Consider the following 6,974-nt stretch of genomic DNA (forward strand, 5'->3'; position numbering starts at 1 on the left):
GTTCAAAATGATCAAGAACTCAAGATGGGCAATGGGGTTGTATGCCTCCAATCCCTGTATTCAGGAGGGAGAGGCACAAAGATCTCAATGAGATTGAGACCAGACTGGTCTACAAAGAAAGATTCAGGACAGCCAGAGTGGTTACACAGAGAAACCTTGTTGCCAGAATAAAAATAAATGTATAAAAACCTAACTACAAAACAATCAACAACTCTCTTTAATTAGGGCCAGAATGTCTATGTCTTGCATTTTACTGTGTTAGCATACCATAATCATCTCTAAATCTAATTAATACACCTTACAATTTCATTTAAAAAGGAAATACCTGACGATGAGGAATAAAACCTGGAAGGATGACTCAGCAGTTAAGAGCACTTACTGTTCTGCAGAGGATTCACACCCACATAGCAGATCACAACATAGATCCAGGTGACCCACTGCCCTCTTTGGCCTCCACAAACTCTGCAGAAATATGATGTGCATATATATATACACACACACACATATATATATATATATATGTGTGTGTGTGTGTGTGTGTGTGTGTGTGTAGGCATAAATAAGTAATTTTTAAATTTGTATACTTCTGCTTTCAATTTGTACTAAATCTTTAAGTTTTATAAATTACATTACATTATTTTTTTATTTATTAAGACAAGGACTTTTGTAGCCCATTGCTTGTCTGGAACTCACTATGTAGACAAGTGTCAGCCTGCCTTTGTGGTATGGGAAGTCCCTCAATATACAGTTGCTTTTATTAGTTAATGAATTGATATATAGAAAGAGTAGACAGAGTCAGAGGAGAAACCATGTAGCTGCCACCAGAGACAGATGCCTCAAACTTCGGGGATTAAAGGCATATACCACTATACCCAACTATGAATTACATCCATTAAGCTATCTGACAAATATTTAAGCATCTATTGTAAGGACACCTAAGCACAGTATCTATGTTGTATCTATCTTAGTTATACATACTTTTTCCCTCTATGTCTTTTTGAATTTTGGTGAAAATGGTTTTCTCTTGTATAGCCAAGGATTTAATTTTACCCAAGTGGTGGTTCCTAAGTAGAGATCTCCCCAAGGGATTGGTAGCAATGCTGGACTGAATCTCCCCCACTGTAGTTGATACACACAGTGTCCCAAGGGGAAGATACCACTGCTCATAGATATCTTCTGAGCATGCACGATTAGGGGCAGCAGTGTGGCTATGCTACTTTTTATTCAGTCTCTTACAAGATACCATCTTCCCTTACACACTTAGTGAATCGGCTTTTCTTGATCATGTGCTTATTGTTAACTAAGAAGTGGAAGGGGGGCACAGCAGAGACTCGTCTCGACCCTTCCGTCGTCCGTCTTGGGTATCGTTGCAGGATTCGGAGTACGCCCGAGGACCTCAGGAACCATGCCGAAGCCACACAGCGAAGCAGGGACTGCCTTCATTCAAACCCAGCAGCTGCATGCGGCCATGGCTGACACCTTCTTGGAACATATGTACCGCCTGGACATTGACTCCGCACCCATCACGGCCCGCAACACTGGCATCATTTGTACCATTGGTCCTGCTTCCCGGTCTGTGGAGATGCTGAAGGAGATGATCAAGTCGGGAATGAATGTGGCTCGTCTCAATTTCTCTCATGGAACTCATGAGTACCATGCGGAAACTATCAAGAACGTGCGTGCAGCCACAGAAAGCTTCGCCTCTGATCCCATTCTATACTGGCCTGTTGCCATGGCTCTGGACACAAAGGGGCCTGAGATCATCAAAGGGAGCGGCACTGCAGAAGTGGAGCTGAAGAAGGGAGCTGCCCTGAAGATCACCCTGGACAATGCCTACATGGAAAAGTGTGACGAGAACACCCTGTGGCTGGACTATAAGAACATCTGTAAGGTGGTGGAAGTGGGCAGCAAGATCTACGTAGACGATGGGCTCATTTCACTGCAGGTGAAGGAGAAAGGCACTGACTTCCTGATAACAGAGGTGGAGAATGGTGGTTCCTTGGGCAGCAAGAAGGGGGTGAACCTCCCCGGAGCCGCTGTGGACCTCCCTGCTGTGTCAGAAAAGGACATCCAGGACCTGAAGTTTGGGGTGGAGCAGGATGTAGACATGGTGTTTGCGTCTTTCATCCGCAAGGCAGCTGATGTGCACGAGGTTAGGAAGGTCCTGGGAGAGAAGGGCAAGAACATCAAGATCATCAGCAAAATCGAGAACCACGAAGGCGTCCGCAGGTTTGATGAGATTTTGGAGGCCAGTGATGGGATCATGGTGGCTCGTGGCGATTTGGGCATTGAGATTCCTGCAGAGAAGGTCTTCCTGGCTCAGAAGGTGATGATTGGATGATGCAACCGAGCTGGGAAGCCAGTCATCTGCGCCACACAGATGCTGGAGAGCATGATCAAGAAGCCCCGCCCCACCCGTGCTGAGGGCAGTGATGTGGCCAATGCAGTCCTAGATGGAGCAGACTGCATCATGCTGTCTGGAGAGACCGCCAAAGGGGACTACCCTCTGGAAGCCGTTCGCATGCAGCACCTGATTGCCCGTGAGGCAGAGGCTGCCATCTACCACCTGCAGTTATTCGAGGAACTCCGCCGTCTGGCGCCTATCACCAGCGACCCCACAGAAGCTGCTGCCGTGGGTGCTGTGGAGGCCTCTTTCAAGTGGTGCAGTGGGGCCATTATCGTGCTCACCAAGTCTGGCAGGAGTGCTCACCAGGTGGCCAGGTACCGCCCGCGTGCGCCCATCATTGCTGTGACGCGCAATCCCCAGACAGCTCGCCAGGCCCATTTGTACCGAGGCATCTTCCCTGTGCTGTGTAAGGATGCAGTGCAGGATGCCTGGGCTGAGGATGTAGACCTCCGTGTGAATTTGGCCATGAATGTCGGCAAGGCCCGAGGCTTCTTCAAGAAGGGAGATGTGGTCATTGTGCTGACTGGGTGGTGCCCTGGCTCTGGCTTCACCAACACCATGCGTGTAGTGCCTGTGCCTTGATGGCCCTCTGGAGCCCCTCTTCTAGCCCCTGTCCCATCCCCTCCCCCATCCCATCCATTAGGCCAGTAACGCTTGTAGTGCTCACTCTGGGCCAGAGTGTGGCGCTGGTGGGCTGGGACACCCCGGAAAATTACTGTTGCTGAAACATGGAATAGAGCCCAGCTGTCTGTCTATCATATGGCCCTACCCAAACCAGGGGTGACAGAGGAATGCAGAATTGGAAACCCTCTGGCTTTATCACAAAGGGGCAGCAACATCTCTTGTGTACTTTGCTCCTGTAGAAAGTTGTCCAGAGAACTCCCAGCCCTGGCCTGGAGTCAGGAGACAGCAAGAGTAGGGGCTTAGGGCGTGGGGCCCAGGTTCCTGTGTAGATAATAACCTCTGGCCCCCAGGCCGGACTTGCTTCCCCAACAGCTTTGGCCTCCCCCACTGCTCGTTGTGCACTTCTCAGCTGTCACTGCGGTCACACCCTGCACTCTCCACCTCCGTTCTACTGTGCAGCATCTCCAGGCCTGTTGCTATAGTGCCCACCTGAGTGTCAATAAACAGCAGCTGAAGCAAAAAAAAAAAAAAAAAAGAAGAAGAAGTGGAAGGGGTAATAAATCAATATAAACTTCTTAAACAGTAATTGCGAAATGAACAGACGACCTTAAATGTCAGATCTTTTCATCCTTCTCTGCCATCACTAGGAATCTAGTTTAGGAAAAAATGAAGGGCACATGTATAGCATCGTGGTGCATAACTATAATTCTCATACTTAGGAGACAGAGATGAAGAGATTAGAAGTTAAAGAAACTCCACAAGCACAAAGTAAGGTTGAGATCAGCCTGGAATACATGAAATACATTCACACATGCACACATCCACATGCGTGCATGCATGCACATATGCACACACACACAGAGAGACATAGAAAAAAGATATCGTTAATTCAATGATTAATATGTACAAATTTTACTTACAGCACAATATATGTTAATCCACATTACAAAAAATAATGAAAATTTGATGTGCAATTTGAAAACAATGTTTAAATAAATTTCTGTGGCATTCAATGGTGGTTTTCAACAGATATGAAAAAACATTTTAAAAGAAATATTGGATTATAGAAAATTATCATAGCTTAATCAGTGGGAGGGCAAAAGGGCAAATCATCAAATATTGCATTAGCTTCTGTCCTAATCTTATTTTATAAATTATCTCTCCCATGAAAAGTTGTAATGGCGTAAATGAATGCAGACAGATTGTAAAAATATATACAGCTTTAATGGGGAAATAGACTTACAGAACCACAGGTTCCCGCGGAGAACAGGAAAGCAGAGGGGGCGGCTGGGAGCATGCAGGCAATCTTTATAAGTAAAAAATATCCTTGGGGGACCCTGCCCCCAAGTAAAGTGATTGGCTAAGTCTCCCCTACAAAAAGTCTGTAGAAAATTCTGGAAAATTGTGGTGAGATGCTCACAGTCGCTTCCACTCTGCACAAAGATAACTACTCTTCTCTTCTCCTTTTCAATACTGTTAGATATTTCTCTCTGGTTCATGTATTGAAGAGCTACTAGGCTCCATTTCAAAGCAGCTGCCTAATTTTCGAACTCAGTAGCTGTGTGTAAGATTTTTGGTTCCTTGAAATTCATAAAGATGTCTTTAAATGTTCCTTCGCATCTTTCTTTTTATTATTTTGAGCAGTTTATGAGCAATTGGTATTGTTTCTTTAAATGCTGGGTAAATTGACCAGAAAAGTAACTGGGCTTCTGCTTTTTATTATTGCCAATTCAACCTTTTTATTGAGGATAAGTTTATTGAGGATAGTTTGCTCCCAACTGCTTTGAGGAAACAACATGCCAACAAAGCACATGGGGAAGAAACAACTTATTCCATGTTCTCGAAGCAGGAACTGACGCAGGTCCCATGGTAGGGTGCTGCTTACTGGCTTGCTCCTCAGGGCTTGTTCAATCTGATTTCTTACAGCACCCAGGGACACCAGACCCAGAATGAAACCACCCACAATGGCCTGGGCCCTTCCATATGCATCATTAATCAAGAAAATGCCCTACAGAATTGTCTTCAGTCTAGCTGATGGAGGTGCTTTCTCAATTAGGTTTCTCTACCAAGACAACTCTAGCTTGTGCCAAGCTAATGGACAATTAATCAGAACAAAGTCTACTCAGAATTTCTATTTCTTCTGGGTGGGTGAGTTTGGGTGTGTGTAACATGCATGCATACATGCATATGCATGGGTGTGATTAAATGTGTATGAATGCTGGTGTGTGTGCACTTCAAGTGTTACAGCTCCAGAAGAAAAGTGTCCTAACTTGTCAGGACGTCAGGTTTTCCCTGAAAGTGTTATAACTTTGGAGAAAAAGGTATCCTAACTTGTTGGGAAGTCCAGATATGCCTACAAGTGTTATAGACATGGAACTAAAGTATCTTAACATCTCATCCACTCATGCTGTACCTACAGCAGTAAGGGAAGGTGTTCTGGGTACATCCAGCTATAAGAAGAAAGGTATCTTGACTTGTAAGAAAGGCAGGAAATATGAACAGCTGTGGAGGGAAATATCCTGTGTATGCCTACAGCTGTGAGGAGAAAGGTATCCTGATTTATTAGGAAGTGAGGCTATACCTACAACTGTGAAGGGAAAGTATCCTGTTTACCTACAAATGTATGGAAAAAGCTGTCCTGTTGTCAGGGTGTCAGGCTATAACTGCAGCTGGGATCCAGTGTAGGATGGTCTCCCAAAAAATATGGCAAACCTGCTCTTCTCTTCGAGACAGCTGATCACTACTTTGCTCCCAATGGAGACTCACATCAGAAGCACCTTTTCCTCTCAGCTACTGCCCAAGTTGTTACTCTGCTTCACTCTGCTAAGAGAATTCCCTGAAGAAATGTAGCAATCCACTGTGGTCATAGAAAAAAAGTTATTTCTTCAGCTATGTTCCCCTGAAGGAGCTGCCAAGCAGAGATTCTGATCTGTGCCAGCAATAGAAAATCTTCACCTAAAATGATTTCAAGATTCATTAGCAGAGGAAGCCAGAAATTTGAGTGACTCTACAAGAGTGTGGAAGGGAAACTCTGAACTAAGCAGACACAGAAACTTTTCTAGGGATACTTAAGGGTAGAGTTTCTCCAGGAAGATTTTCAGGAAGGGAAGTGTTCAGGTTTCAATCTCCTTGATCTTAGACAAGCTCAGATTGGATAGACTTTATACTCAGTGATTAGCTGGTTTTATGCTCAGTTATTGATGGTTTCTCTGCTATGGGAGTGTTTAGTTTTATGTTCAGTTGGTCAGAGTCTTATTTTGTTCTAATTCCAGTGTATTCTTTGGCTCAGGATGTGTTTGCTTAGTTCTGGTTTCAGGGTTAGGGTATACTTTTTTTCACTGGTTTTGGTTTCAGGAATAGGGTCAGTTTATTTCAGTGAATCAGGACTCAGAGATAGGGTGTGTTTTTTCACTGGTTATGGTTTCAGTGTCACGGTGAGTTTATTTCACTGGCACTGTGTCTAGAGTCGGGGTGCCTTCCTTTTATTGACTCTGTTCAAAGCTAGAATGGGCTTCTTTCACTGGTTCTAGTGGGCAAGGTTGGATTTCTCTGGTTCCAGGGCCAAGGTTGGTTTCTTTCACTAATTCTTATTTTGGGGCCATAATAGGATTTTTTTTACTGGTCATTTCACTCTACATGCACCTTGACACATGTGTGGAGGTCAAAGGACAAGCTTAGATGTGGATCTTTAGCTTCCTCCTGGTTTGAGATGTGGCCTCTTAGCTGTGTTCCTCTGTTACTTATCCCAAACATCCTGGCTGACTACCTCTCAGGATCCTCCCGTGTCCATTCCCTAACTCCCTGGGCAGACACAAATTTGGGGTTATAGACATGAGAAGTACAGTCAGTTTTTTTGTTTGGGTTTTGATAACTCACTGTTATGGACACTATATTTATTTGACAAGTGCTTTGACCCATCAAGCCATGTCCACAGACCTTTTCC

The 6,974-nt window shown here is 44.6% G+C and overlaps 1 pseudogene; it reads left to right on the forward strand.

Moving 5' to 3' along the window:
- Positions 1 to 1,319: 1,319 nt before the first annotated feature.
- On the forward strand, positions 1,320 to 3,425 carry LOC121434644 (annotated as a pseudogene).
- Positions 3,426 to 6,974: the final 3,549 nt, after the last annotated feature.

This window comes from Microtus oregoni, unplaced genomic scaffold (assembly GCF_018167655.1).
Source record: "Microtus oregoni isolate MIOR12 unplaced genomic scaffold, Mior012 000044F_ref0000062, whole genome shotgun sequence".
NCBI lineage: Eukaryota > Metazoa > Chordata > Mammalia > Rodentia > Cricetidae > Microtus > Microtus oregoni.